Source organism: Parasteatoda tepidariorum, chromosome 2, assembly GCF_982258835.1.
Source record: "Parasteatoda tepidariorum strain Cologne lab strain chromosome 2, Ptep-v5.0, whole genome shotgun sequence".
Taxonomy (NCBI): Eukaryota; Metazoa; Arthropoda; class Arachnida; order Araneae; family Theridiidae; genus Parasteatoda; species Parasteatoda tepidariorum.
This window is the reverse complement of record NC_141756.1, coordinates 27,384,933-27,399,768: the sequence shown is the minus strand read 5'-3', so window position 1 is coordinate 27,399,768 and position 14,836 is coordinate 27,384,933.

The following is a 14,836-nucleotide window of genomic DNA, read 5'->3' as shown; positions in this document are numbered from 1 at the left end:
AAGGGTTTGTACTTAATATAAAGTATTTTTTATTTCTATGATTTTTATTTGTAAGATTGTCGTTTGTTGTAGAGGATTGCTTAGTATCACATACCCAAAAACCACAGATCTATTTTACAAATAATAGTCGAACATTTCTTTCACTTATTTCATTCTTATTCTCAAAAAAGGAACATATATGCTAAACATAAGGAAATGTTAAGAAGTAAATTCTTATATAAATTCAGATAACAGTTTTTCAACTCATTTCTAATCCAAATAATTCATATCAAAGATGCTGTAATCATAATCCTTCATATTAATACATCACTATATCTTCATAACCTGCAACTCACACTTATATACCAAGAAAACTTAAGAATACTTTGGAAAAAGAAATTACTAAAACAATTAATAATATAATTTTTTTTCTTCTTTTGCGAATCTCAGAAAGGGTAGGGTTTAGAGCTTATAGAGCTCTAAACCCCCAAACTTATGCTAAACATAAGTTTGAGATAAAAACGAGAAGATTAGTTTATAGCTTTTATAAAGACATGAATAAGAAATTACTTTAAATGTTCGAATCGAAACTAAATTAGAAACTAAGTTTTTTTTCTATGCTCACCTGTGTTAACATTTCGTCAATTCAGGCATTTTACAGGGCAGATTTGTTGGCCACTCTTTCAGGGGAGCCATATTAGGTGGGCCAACATTGCTCTTACAGTAAGGACATATATAGTATAGAGAATGAAAGGACATTGCCCGGGATTTGAACGCAGAATCTCTCCGATGCAAGGCCAGTTTTCTGACCCCTTACACGGTTCAGTCGGCTTTAAAACAAAAATTAAAATGCTGAAATAGGTAATATATTCGCTATCACAGCGCTTAAATACGCCCTCTAGCGGGGTGGATATTTATTAGGTTCTATATATTAAGTTTTCATTTAGTTCCATCAGAATCATTGGTAGAGTAGTACTATTTGTTTTTCAACAGCAAATAAGAAGCAAAATTTCTCTAAGGAAAAGTCAGAAGAACTTAAAAAAACGACCCAGAACATTGGGAAATTATACTGAGACAAAACGTGTTGAAGACAAAGAACAATTTCTCAATAATTTTTTCATTTCTGATATCAACAAACTTGCAACCGATAACTTTGATTTTGTGTTCCCATACTGTTACAGATGTGTGTATTACGGTAAAATACATTTTCATTAGAACGAAGATATTAAGTCTTTTATTCCAATGAATAAATATGATTTCAGAACGTGCAGAACTGTAATAGTTTTAGAATATTCTTCTCCTTTATAGAATAGTATATATTTCAGTATCTATATAATTAAGAAGAAAAAAAAAATCAATAAGGAATCCTCCAAATTACTTGAAATAGTATCATTTGTGTTATTATTAATAAATTTTTATCTTTTTCTTAGAAAATATTTTTTAATTTTAAATGATTAATTCCAACTAGAATTCAGCTATTCTGTTTTTAAGTTACATATTGAGATTCATATCGAGATCTTACTGTTATAAAATTTTATTGTGTGGAATGTCATCTTAAAGTGATAATTAATATGTAGGGATAATCTATGCATATATTATTTGAGAATAAAATTTTCAAATGAAGAAAATTTCATTTTGAAATTCTCCGGAATAATAAAGCTGGTAAGTGTTATAATTTTTAAGATAAGAAAATAAAAAAATTACTCGTAAAAAACTTTTTTTTCTAATTTGATGATAGTTCCCTAAAGAATGGTTTTCTACGTCTGATTAAGAAGATTAAAAAGAAGGAAAAAAACAATATAACTTTTTTAATTCAATATGAGGAATTTTTAGAATTATAAGCATTTTATATTTTACGTTTTTTAATTAATAAATAATGATTTTTTTATTGAAACTATATATTTTTTTACTGTTTTACATATTTTTTTTCCTGCTTATTTAAATCTATATTACTCTGATGTGTTTTGGATGTTCCTTCTCTAAAAAAAAGATTCCGTTTTGTGTTCGTTTGCATAAAAAATAATATCAAACATTTTTCTTTTTTAAATTTAATAATCCACAACGTTACCATGGAGAAATCGCTAGTGCAACTGTTGATCGTTTTGGTCTAATAGCATTCATTCGTCTCAAATAACAAAGCTGCCTATAGGTCATTGCTTTCGCGAATAATAATAAGAGGAAAAGTTTGTGTGTCTGTGTAGTGTATTTGTCTTACAACTCCAGAACTATTTGCATTAGCATACCGATTTTAATGATGAAAAAAAAAACTTAAAAAATTTATTGAAAAAATTGAAAAAATATTTGACTCATAATATGTTGTGGTTTTTTTTTTTAAATGTCTCAAGTAGCCAGAGGAAATTTCTGTTTTGGGATAAGGATTTTTAAAGTTTATCAGTAATGTGCACAACAGGTTCGTTTTTAATCTTAGGATATCAAAAAATTGTTTCACTGAGTTATTCTATACACTATAAATTTTTTTCAAAAATGAGTAAAACTCGACCTATTCTTGAAAAATATAAAATTAACTATTAAAGCTCTTCTAACAAAAATAAATACTTGAAAATTAGAACTCGAAAACATGAACCTCGATTGTTTACAAGTTTTTTTTTCACAATTTATTAGGACTGGTTCAAATCGAATATTAAATCGTATATTAAATAGTGTATTAAATATTATTACACAAACTAAACCCCCATATCATTTCAGAGTTTTTTGTTTTATCTCTGTACATTAGTTAATTTTATATTTTTCGGAAATGTCAGTGCGTTGAAATAATTTTGAGATAATGTTTTTTTTTCTTTAAAAAAAATAGTCTTCCCTTATTTACCCTATAATTTCCTCTGTGTTTAGGGCATTGATTATTGTATGTGCTTTTAACAGTAGCGTATCAGTCCTTCTCAGCGTATAGCGTATCAGCCATAACTCAAATTCGATAATATTAAGCGGAGGGTATTTTTACAACTTGTAAAAGAATTACCGGAAATTATAAATTATTTGTTTAATAAGAAATTTAAATGTTCTCAAAATAATGGCCTGGCCATAGTAAGCAACAATGAAAAAAAAGATACAAAATTTGAAAGAAATCGGCTGAAAAACTCTTGTGAAGTTGAATTTTAACTGTTCAGCTTTTTAAAATTCGATGAATCAGAAACTATTCAACCGATTTCATTGAATTCTGCTATATGAAATTGAGTTTTTTTAAAAGATGTAACAGTTTGGATACCTTATAATTTATAATGTTTTCCGCCATTATTAAATACAATAAAGAAAAACAATAAATAAACAATCGAAAATAATTTTGGCAAGGAATTTTTTTTGGGGAAAATCAATCTTATAATTCAGTGCAAACATTTTTTGGATTCACTTAAAAAGTCCTTAAGATATGGCGAGACACACAAAAAAAAAAAAAAAAAAAAACTAAATCTAAACTATTTAAGACCATTCTCATGGCCAAATTAATGAGACTTCATTTTCCAGATTTTGACTATCACTCATAATTTGAGATTCTGGAATCAGAATACGTCAAAAAAGAAAAAAAATGTTTATTCAGAGAAAACACGTTTTTAAATTACAGAAAGCAGAGTATATTTAGTTTAAAGCTATTACAATTATTTATTCTATTAAATGACATTTATTTAAATATCTCACCCTATATAAATTTTTTAATGTCTCTGTAAGTTTTTAAATTCTTAAAACTAAAATTCTAAAACCTACAGCATGACCTGAAATCGAATAAACGAAACAAAAACTTCTTACTCAAGTTCAGTGCCTGAAAATCTCTAGTTGCTTCCTGGATTAAAAAGAACTTTTTTGTGTGATGCAGTTCGTTTATAGGCATGTTCATTGAGAGAAACATTTCCATATATCTTCCGTTTCCCCTCATTTTTCCACATGGTTGCTCTACAAAATGGAAGTTCTTAATATGTAGAGCTCTTCCACCCAACTCGCAGACATTTTCAAATATTCTAATTTGTGCAACCCAACCCCTTTTCAGTAACGGTGTCTTGCCCCTGGGGTTAAGACTGGGGTAAAAAAAAAATTAGAAACTAAAGGGAACCGCAAGACACTTCCAACCACAGAATTTCGAATTTTCCCCTTTCCGAACAACCCCTTATACCTCTAACTTGTAACTGCGGCGATGCCAACGTTAATCCTATTCCATTGTCTCTGTAGAAATTTCCCTCCCCTACCCTCGTCCTCTTATATTCCAAATTGAAATTCATCGTCTCATGAAAGCTGGAAGATAGGGCAGGGTGGGAGGAAAACCGTTGATCGATTTCAATCATTGCCAATTTCATAGAAGACGAGCGGAATCGTTCCAACCCACCCTTTAGCTCATCACCCGAAGCACGCGATTTTGTTCCATTCCCCTCTTTGTCGAAGATTGTCTCTGGTCCAAGAACGTTTTCGACAGTCGATGCCGAATCATCGTTTATTACGCCTGAATGCTATAGATTATGCTCCAGAAGTAGATGGATGGAATCGGCAGTAGGGCTGCTGACTTGCTGAAATCGTCTGCATTGTGAACAAAAAAATGGAACTTTTATTTTAAACCTAGTGTATGGATGGATAGAAAACTGTATCATTGTGTTCTGTTAAAGGAAAATCCTCCCTTTTATAATGCCAGTCATTGTAGTGGGAAAATATTTTAATAGAACTGATTGTATAACCCTTTATATAACAGTGGGAAGTATATTTCCCAAAAACTTCATTAGTTTTTAAGTGTCGATGAATATATATTTTTCCACCTACAGCTATTGCTAATTACTCACCAATTTCAGTAAAAAAAATACTATTGAAGGGCTGAGTTACAGTAAAGTTTAAGTGGGATAAAGAAGAGAGCTTAACACTGGGAAGTTATTTTATCTTGCACTTAATGCGTTTGTTCATCTGATAATTTCGCTTTGAGTTAATTTGTTGTTATTTATGAGGACAGAAGTTCAAGTTTACGAGTAATTCATTTATAGCTAAATACCAACCACCTTCCTACCCTAAAGATACCCTTCATACCCTAAAAAATGCTCTTAAAAATTAAGGGAATTTATAGTATAAGTTAAAAGAACTTCTTTTTATAAATCAATCACCATCCCAAAAATATTTTAACACAACATTGCTAGAAAAAATAATCCTTTAAAAGATTAATATGGAGCTCTTCAAAGAAACCATTTGTTGCATTGGGTATAAACAAATACGTATATAAACCTACCTTTAATTTTTTTAAATATTTAATTTGGATAAAGCTTGAGAATAATTAATTTTAAAATAAATTTTAAATTTTATTAAAATCCATAGTCATCTGAGAAAGGAAAATTTATACACGTATAAATTACTAGCTGTACCCTGCGTGCGTTGCAACGCTTTCAATTTGAATTTGAATTTTGTATTTAAGTGTGTAAATGACATTTGCGATTATGATTTGAAATGCAAATTTTATTTAATGGTGAAAAAAAGCAGTTAATTCTCTAGGATATCATTAGTGCATTTTCAAACAGACATGTATGGTGATGCACACGGAGCATGAAACATATTTTGGACAATGATCTGAAATAAGACTGGATCTATGGTGACATCAAGAATTTCTGCTGATATCTGATCAGTTTTAGAAGGTGGTTTTTTTTCAATAAGCCAAATTAGAATGTGTGCCTGAGGCAATCCTCGTTTTTGCCATTCCTTTTTTTGTCTCGTTTTAGAGTACACCCAACACCGTGTCTCTCTAAAAACATGACGCTTCACAATGAAATCAAGTAAAGATTATCATTTTTGTTTGAACACACGTGCTGTAATATCATGACGATCCGATGATGATTGTCCTGGTAACAAAATATCTCTAATTTCAACCCAAGCAGAATTGCACGTAAATGTAATAAATAAATCTAGGAGCCCATATGCGAGAACATATGTCATTGCATCCTGTGAGTATTCATACATGTGCCTTGGAGTCCAAGGCACATGTATGAATACTCAGACATGTATGAATACTCAGACATGTATGAATACTACATTTGCAGGGAGTCCAAGTTTTTCTCCCTGCAAATGTAGTCGGCAATATAATTATTTTCCCCACATCATTAGGATTAACGTTACCATCATTAATTATTGCATCCCGTAAATGAATGCATTCTTCTGAACGTAATTTGGTTTGATTTAATTTAATATACAGTAGGCGTTCAGTTTCAATTTTCGCATACATATCGACAATGTATTGATGAACTAATTGTCGACATTTTAAAGCATGATTATCAGCGTTTTCGCAATCATTAATCTATATGCATAAAAACTTATTGCACTTGCTTTCTTATTGGTTTTCTCGCCTGTTTGCGGACTTCTTAATTTTATGTTAAAATAATATCCCTCCTCTCCTCACCAAAATAAAATAGGATATTGCAATGCATCATATGATCGATACGTTTCTGAGAACTCTTTGAACGTCACGATTTCTGCGATGAAGAACTGTATCGCGGGAGGTAAATTCTTCGCCAACTATAACAATAGCCACTTCATCCAATGTTGGCGCATTGTATTTTTCTTTGTGGTGGCCTACAGGTGTTTTTTCAGCTCTAATAACAACTTTGTAAATATCGGATGACATTTAGTCTAGGGCAATTGTGAACAGCCTAATTAACTGATTATGTTGATCGAAAAATTTTTGTAATACGGTAACAATTTTTCGTATAGTGCCATTGTTTACCTGACAACGTTGATTGACTTGATCATTTGTGTTATTCATGAAATAAATTTGTAGAAATTTATGATCTGCGTTAGGCATTGAAAGAAGTGATCCTTGCACGATGATAAATTTGGCCTTGCACTTTGAATGTTGGGATGTAATTCTCGTTCAGGATACGTGTAGCACCGAATAAAGTCATTTAGAAACACGAATTGTACCGGCGTATATGCGCCAAAAAATGTTTCGATTGGTTTGTTTGACCTGATACGAAGGTTGATAATGTCTCGGCAGGCGACGTAAAATCTTGTAGTTTCTGTATGCTTCTAGAACAGCAAATTTCAGCTGTTTCATTTTTAAATTTGAGAGCATTACAAAACATACATAATTGATATATTTCTCCGATGATGACACTTGGGGGAAGACTATAGTTTGTTGTCGGATCATAGTGAAATGCACTGAAATTCAAATCAGAGTATTGGCAGCGTCTGAATAGCGAAATGCGTTCTCGGTCGGTTTTCATTCTTGCTTCCCGTTGCTCTGATGTTTCCGACGAACGGGCTTGTGTAGTTCGTAGTTGATTTGTTGACAGTCTTCTTTCCTGTTGCTCAGACGTTTCTAAGGAACGGGCAAAGGCATTCTGTTCTCGATTAGTTTCAAGTCTTTTTCCCGTTGCTCCAATGTTTCTGAAACACGGGTAGTTCTCTTTTTGCGCGCTTGAGATGTCGACCGACTAAGAGCGATTTGCTTAGGCGGCATATTTTTGCAAATATTCTTTCTGACAACGAAAAAGAAATGTAAAAGTTGGCAGTGGTCGCAAATTTGCTAAATCGAAATATCACATACATATTTTAAATAATAAAAAGAGCAATAAAAATGAGATGAATAAGAAATATGAAAATTATAAGATTTAAAACAAAAATCAATTTTATAAATGAAAGAAATAAAATGGATGAATTCGAAAACTTTGCATAAATAAACAAACAAACTAATAGTTTTCAAATGACAACTGTCACAGCACTGAAATCTTCGAAAAGTATATTTAATTTTGCTAACCTAAAATTACGTACTAAATATAAATATTTCTGAAAACGTGCAATTTGAATGAAATTTGCTTTTGTCTTTATATTTATTAAACAGTTTTCACAGTACTGAATCCGTGATACGACCAACAATTAAGAAATCTATTCTCGTTGATTTTACTTGCTTGTGCTCACCTGACATAAAGAAAAGCGTGAATTAAAAATTAAAGTATATGCAATTTACTTTAATTTACTTTTCTAAATGAATAGAGTTATAAGATAGAAAATATCACTGTTGTTATCTTCAAGATATTTGAAAATTGAATCGTTTATAGCAAAATTTAAAACAATGGCTAGCTTTTAACCAATCAGAAAATTCCATTTCGACTTTCACTGATATCGCTGGAACGGTTTATCGCACGGGATAAAAAGTATCCTATGTCCTTCTCCTGGCTCTAAACTACCTCCCTGCCAATTTTCAGCTAAATCGGTTCAGCCGTTCTTGAGTTATAAGTGAAGTAACTAACACGACTTTCTTTTATATATATAGATTTTCATTAAGATTTCCTCGCTTAATATTAATCTATATATATATTTCTTTTACACGGCACCAAAAAAAAGCTTCATTACAACTCCCCGAATGGCAACGTTAGAAAATTGACCAATGATTGCTGCTGAAAATGTCACATGCCAAATCTAGCTCTGGTGGCTCAACATATAGCGCTTTTAAAAACGGAAACAATAACCAGAGTGAGCATTATCAGGTTGTTTAATTCAGATTCATGCCCTAAAAACATGATAATATTTAATTTAAACTGGCTCAACATATAGCGCTTTTAAAAACGGAAACAATAACCAGAGTGAGCATTATCAGGTTGTTCAATTCAGATTCATGCCCTAAAAACATGATAATATTTAATTTAAACTGGCTCAACATATAGCGCTTTTAAAAACGGAAACAATAACCAGAGTGAGCATTATCTGGTTGTTCAATTCAGATTCATGCCCTAAAAACATGATAATATTTCATTTAAACTCAATTAGGAATTAATTAATTAATTGAGGTGAGAATGCTTTAAAAGGCCGCTGTTGAATTGATATTTTTCTACTGGGAGCTACCTAAACGTCTAAGTGTTTGTATTGAATGCATTGAATTTCTTTTAAGAGAAAACAATTTCCTATTAGGCTGACCTTCTCCATGACTATAAATAAGTCACAAGGTCAGACTTTTGAGAAAATCAGTTTAGTATTGACTAAACAAGTTTTTAGACATGGACAACTTTATGTTGGCCTGTCAAGAGTTAAGTCATTTGACAGCCTTTCAGTAATTGCTCCAAGATGCCAAATCTATAATTGTGTTTTCAAAGAAATTCTAAATGCTTAGTGTTAATTTCTTAGAGCTTTGCAGAAAAAACTGTTTTTTGGAAATTTTTTTTATTGAAACTTCTATTGGCAGAAGGCAAGGGGAACTGCCAAAATCAAAACTCCCCGATTAGAAATGCAGCATGGCGACCTCCACGTGGTATTTCTCGGGTAATGCTAACAGCCATGCATTTTAATTTATTGTATGTAAAACATCCTTATTTTGTTCTAAAATGTTATGTACTTTATCACAAATGTTAATTAATATAGAAATTGATTTCAATAATGCTGATCACCAAAAAATATTTCATTTCGCGATAAAACAAATTTTTGTGTTCTTGAAAATGAAAGATTTTTTGAGGGTTATTATCTCACAAGGAAAAGTTAGGGTTTAAAGTTTATATTTTTAAATAATAAAATTTTTTTCTAAAACTTTCAGAATTTCTAGCATTAACTAATTTATTATACACATTTAGTTGAATTTAGGTGAGTAACTGCAATATTTGATAATTTATTTTGCTAATATGTTTCTCATTTAGCTAAGGTTTTGATTTTTTCACCATGTACAATCTAAATAGCTAATATACTTTTTTAAAATCCAATAAGAACATTGATAGAATTCTTCTACATAAGTACAATACTATGTCTTTGATGATAATATACTATGTCTTTGTGCCAGAACATTGTGTTCATTCGCGAGCGAGCGCAGCGAGCCATGGTTCACGGCGTGAACCACATAGGATTGCGTAGCAATTCTCGGGGGTTGGCGAGCGTTAGCGAGCAGGGGGCGGAGCCTCCTAGTATTTCATAATCTTTGAAATATGGATTAATATTTGCTAACTAATAATAATCATAGATTGATAATAATAGGGACTTGGAAAAAAATAATTTGGAAAGAATTTTGCCTATGGAAAAAGCAGTTTCTCTCCTGTTGTTTGCTATTTTGGTTCAGAAATTGATTAGCATTGCTTTTTTAAAAATATATACACCTATTATAGCTGTACCTCAAATGAGTTAAGACACAGTATATCACCGAAGTCAAGCATCACTATGAGCGGTCAGTGAACGGGCGGGGACATCCTTCATCAACTTACTAAGGGACCGAGGATGTGCGGTATCGGTCTTTGATAAACTGTTATACCTTAAATTGCACGATTTCTCTCGCAGGTAGTCGGGCTAACAAAGTGGAAGATCCATCGCCTCTGAAGAGGATCGAACTTGTGACTGCATGCGTTCAGATCTTCCTCAGAGATGTCGCAAATAACACAGTGTGGGACCGGGATAGCTTGGTTGGTAAGGTGTTAGACTCGTGTTCGTGAGAACGAGAGTTCGAATTTAGCCAGCAGAAGAATTCCCGTGTAATAAGTAGTGACTGCTGCACGTTAAGTCTGCCGGTGTCACAAAGTCCTCCAAGTTCCCATAACAAATCAATACCTCTTGTGGTACTGACCCAGAATTTTCCTTGTTTTCTGGATTGGATTCAAAATTACGAGGTTGCGGAGTTGAATATTGGTAGTTATAAACTCAAATTTTGGTCTGCTGTTCAAAAAAGATTAACCCAGTGAGAAACTCTAACAATATGAAGCTCTCAGTGTTACGTAAATGAAGTTCTACTACTAGTGCATCACTAACTAAAGATCCTCACAAATTTTATATAGAATTTCAACTTGCGCTTATAGCCAAAACTTCAGTGTCTCAGTATTCTTCTCTGATAACCATTCAGGGTGAGATTATTTAATCACAATATACAGTTTTAGGCTAAGTCTTTAATTGCAATAGTATAAAAGTTTAGACCTTTGGTTAGTTTTTTAACAAGTAGTTAAAAAGCACAATTCCTTACCCCATTCAACTCATGTTAGCTGTCTGAATGGATATCAATCTTAGTTTTGTCATTGAAACCTTCCCATATCGTAACTGATCCACCTTCCTCGAATGTGATCGAATAGATATGAAGTTACTTGTCTTAAATCATATCAGTAACATGTTAGCTCATCAGGTCCGTTAAGATTATTTTGTTTCATCAAAAAACATACGTTTAAACCAAAAACATAACTTGAAATCATTTCGTGAAACTTCAATGTGTCCCTTTAGCAGTTTTGATTTTTAAAAAAAAATTGTAAATGCTTACATTTAAGATAAAAAGAACTGCATTAGATATAGCAGGAAGTTGCAGTGTAGATGGGATTGCTGTTGAGGTTGCAGATTCATCAATTACTAGTTTTATGATGCGACATTGGACAACGTAAACTTTATTCCACTTCTTACGCTTAGAAAGTGCTTGACAAATAATTATGCAATATCAAGTTAGATTTTGAATTTTATGTTTTAATTTGTTTTTACTCAGGTTACATTCTGAAAAAGCAAAATTTTAAGGATACACTTTTCTGACCATTATACCGCATCTTCAATGTTTTTTTTCCTTCTTTTCTCTTTATATTTAATGCTCTACTATAATCCAAGTTTTTACATCCTTTTTTCATCCTCATCCTCTTTCGATCTCTCTTTCGTTATAAAAATCTTTTTCTACTGGCCTTCAAAGTTAGACCCAGGTATCAGTCGGGCAGATTTATTGGCCACTCCTTTAAGGGTACCATATTAGGTGGGCCAACGTTGCTTCCGAAGTAAGGGCAGATAGTACAAAGAATGAAAGAACATTCATTTCTTGTCCGGTACCTTTATTCCAGTACCTTTTTGATGCGAGGTGAACTCCCCTGACCACTACACATCCTGTCGGCAGTTAAACTAAATTATGAATTAAGTTACGATGCAATTAATGGTGATATCGTACCAGGATTGTTAAAATTATACACATAATCATAAAATAGAAATTACTTCTTTTGCATTTCTTATTGCTCCTCTTTGTCACAAACTGACACAATTTCTCTTAGTCCCTTTTCTATTATTGACCAGTCTCTAGAGTGTTCCTCTGTCTCCACTCATTATATATATTTTTTGAATTCTTGCCATAAAGGAAATCAAAAAAGTTTACACATTAAATGTTGCAAATTAATAATGAAGATAGGAAGAAACAAAAATTCTATTAAAATCTTTCGAATCACTAGCGAAGAAGGTGAGAGGAAAAATATCTTAATCAGTTAGGCTGTCTGAGGAAATTTAAGGGTTCTTTTTAAAAATCGTCTTTTAATAACTATAGGGCCGTCCAGGAAAGATATCAAGATGGGAGGGGAGGAGGGCGCCCATGAAATTGTGACAGTTTGTGACAATAGGGAGAAATATTGTAACAAGAAGTATGTCAGCCCATCTTCTGGTTAAAAGTAAAGCAGTTAAAATCAGCATATTGTTTATTTTTATATTATTTACTTTTATGTTATTCATTTTTATATAATTTCATCATAAAAGTGCACACATGTAATTACTATTGCTATGCTCATAAATTACAGTAAAACACTTAGTTAATGCTTGAAATAAAATTTTAAATTTGACCATAACTTAGTGCTTTGCTTCTAAACAACAAGAATATTTTTATGTAATATAGTGTCTTGTATGGTAGAGAGAGAAAAGGGTATGGTTACGCGTAACATATTGTAATAAATCAGAAAAGGGAGATAATTTTTTTTTTGTAAGCAAGTGTTACATAATTTATGAAAAGTTCTTATGTTTTTCAATCTTCAGACGAACATATTTCGATGTTTTTAGTTCTACCTTCCTCAATAATGATTTGTAAAATTTCAAAAGCATTTTGGTTTCTTCCGTGACAATTTGTGAACACTAATGTTTGTACTTTGAGTCTTAATTTGCCTGACTTAATTGTTTGTACTTTTTGACTAAACCGAATAAGTAGCGTCAAAGCTTAAAAATGTCCTTTCATTAATTTTTCAAAAAGAAAAGAAAATCAAAGTTAGATTAATAGGTCAGTTAATAATCAATTTTCTAAAAACCAACTTTCCTCTTTTTAGATTCGAAATTAAAATTAAACAATATTTTAATGTAAGAATTATCATATTAGTTTTTATTTTTGTTTTTAATTGACGAATTTACAATTCCTAACGTGTTTAAACTTTTCAGCTTCATTTTTCAAAGATTCTAAAATTATATATTAAGTGCCGTGATAGCAAAGCTCTTTAAACTTTTTAAATAATTGAGAAACCAACATAATACTAGATAGAGGAAAACAGAGCTCAAGACAATTGTGGAAAGGGCTGAAAACTTGAAAATGTAAGCTTAGAAATTAATAATTTTTATTCCTTATCTCCTTACCAAAAAAAAAAAAAAAAAAGGAGAAAAGACGAACAAAACTGTTTTCGTTCGAATTTAAAGTTAAAACATTTAAAGTTATTTTTAAATCAAAAGTTCGGCAGTTTAGTTTTCATGTCGTTAAAATTCAAATCTTTGAAATCAAAAGGAATGTGATAGGTTTTCTCTCTTTTATATAAAAATAGAAGTGATTTATTATTTTCTCGATAGAGTAACGGAACAAGAAACTAATTCGATTTTGAAGATTTATAAGCATTAGTCAGTAGAGCAACAATTGTCTAGACGTCTAGTTGAATATCGACGCGAAAATACATGTTTGAACATTAAACTCTTCAAAGTTTATAGAGATGAGAATTGATTTGAATAATGTAATGAAATTGAGAGTTGGCTTTAAAGTTGCTCAGACTTTCGAAATCTAAGTTGATTCGCAATTTTTGATGTTTGTTGTTTGGAAGACTGTGTAACTTAATTTAAAAAGTTCGAAGAATTTATAGTTTTTTTCCAGTCTATTTGCTGTAGTGCACAGCTCTTTTTAATGTTTAGAGTATGGTTTTCAAGTCGAATTTTCGATAAAAAAGAGAAAGAGAGAGAGTGAGATTTCGGCAAATATCAAAGTTACTAAAGTTCAGTAATTTTTAAGTTTTTTTTTAAATTGGAATTAAAATAAATTCCTAATTTTTTATTTGAAATCAAAGCATTCGTTAAAAATTCTACTTACTGAAATTCGGTGTAATATAGAGCTGAAATAATCGAAACTACCCGGAACTTTAGCTTGATTGAATTACTTGAAATTATAGTAGAGAGCTGATTATCCGGACTACGAATAAAGGAAAATCCGAATAATTGGACCACTTTAATAACGGTTATGAAAATGTGCTCATAACACTTACCTTCACACTTTTTCCAGGCTTAGGATTAGCAATTGTAATATTGCCTATTATAGCATATTACAAATAGCATATTTAAAGTTAAATTTTCCTAAAATATGTTCCTTTGTTAGAAATCAGGGCCTCATCGCCTAGGCCCAAAAGTTATGAGTCTAGGGCCCACTTCTGAGAGGCCTCGAAAATTAGAAAAAAGTTCTCAATATTATTATTTCTATTACATACTGAAAGAAACAGTTTCTCTAAAAAAAAGGAATTTTTTTAATTTCAAATTTTTTAAAAATCGCAATGCGATCAAACTCACGTAAACATTGCACTAATCAAATTCGAAAATAAGGTGGGCTAGCTTTGTGTTCGTCTAACTAACTAATGAATAATTACAGCTTAATGACACAGCAGAAGTGCATGATAGTTTTTGTTTGTGCTCACCAAATGTCTTTAACTACTTTTATTCTGACATAACATGTTTTGCCGCTTTATATTTTGCTTTAATATATAGATGCGTAAACTTTATCTTCGAAAACTATACTACAATTGTCTGCTTTTGAAATTTCTTAGAATGTTTTATATATATATATATATATATATATATATATATATATATATATATATATATATATATATATATATATATATATATATATATATATATATATATATATATATATATATATATATATATATATATATATATATATATATTTATGGGA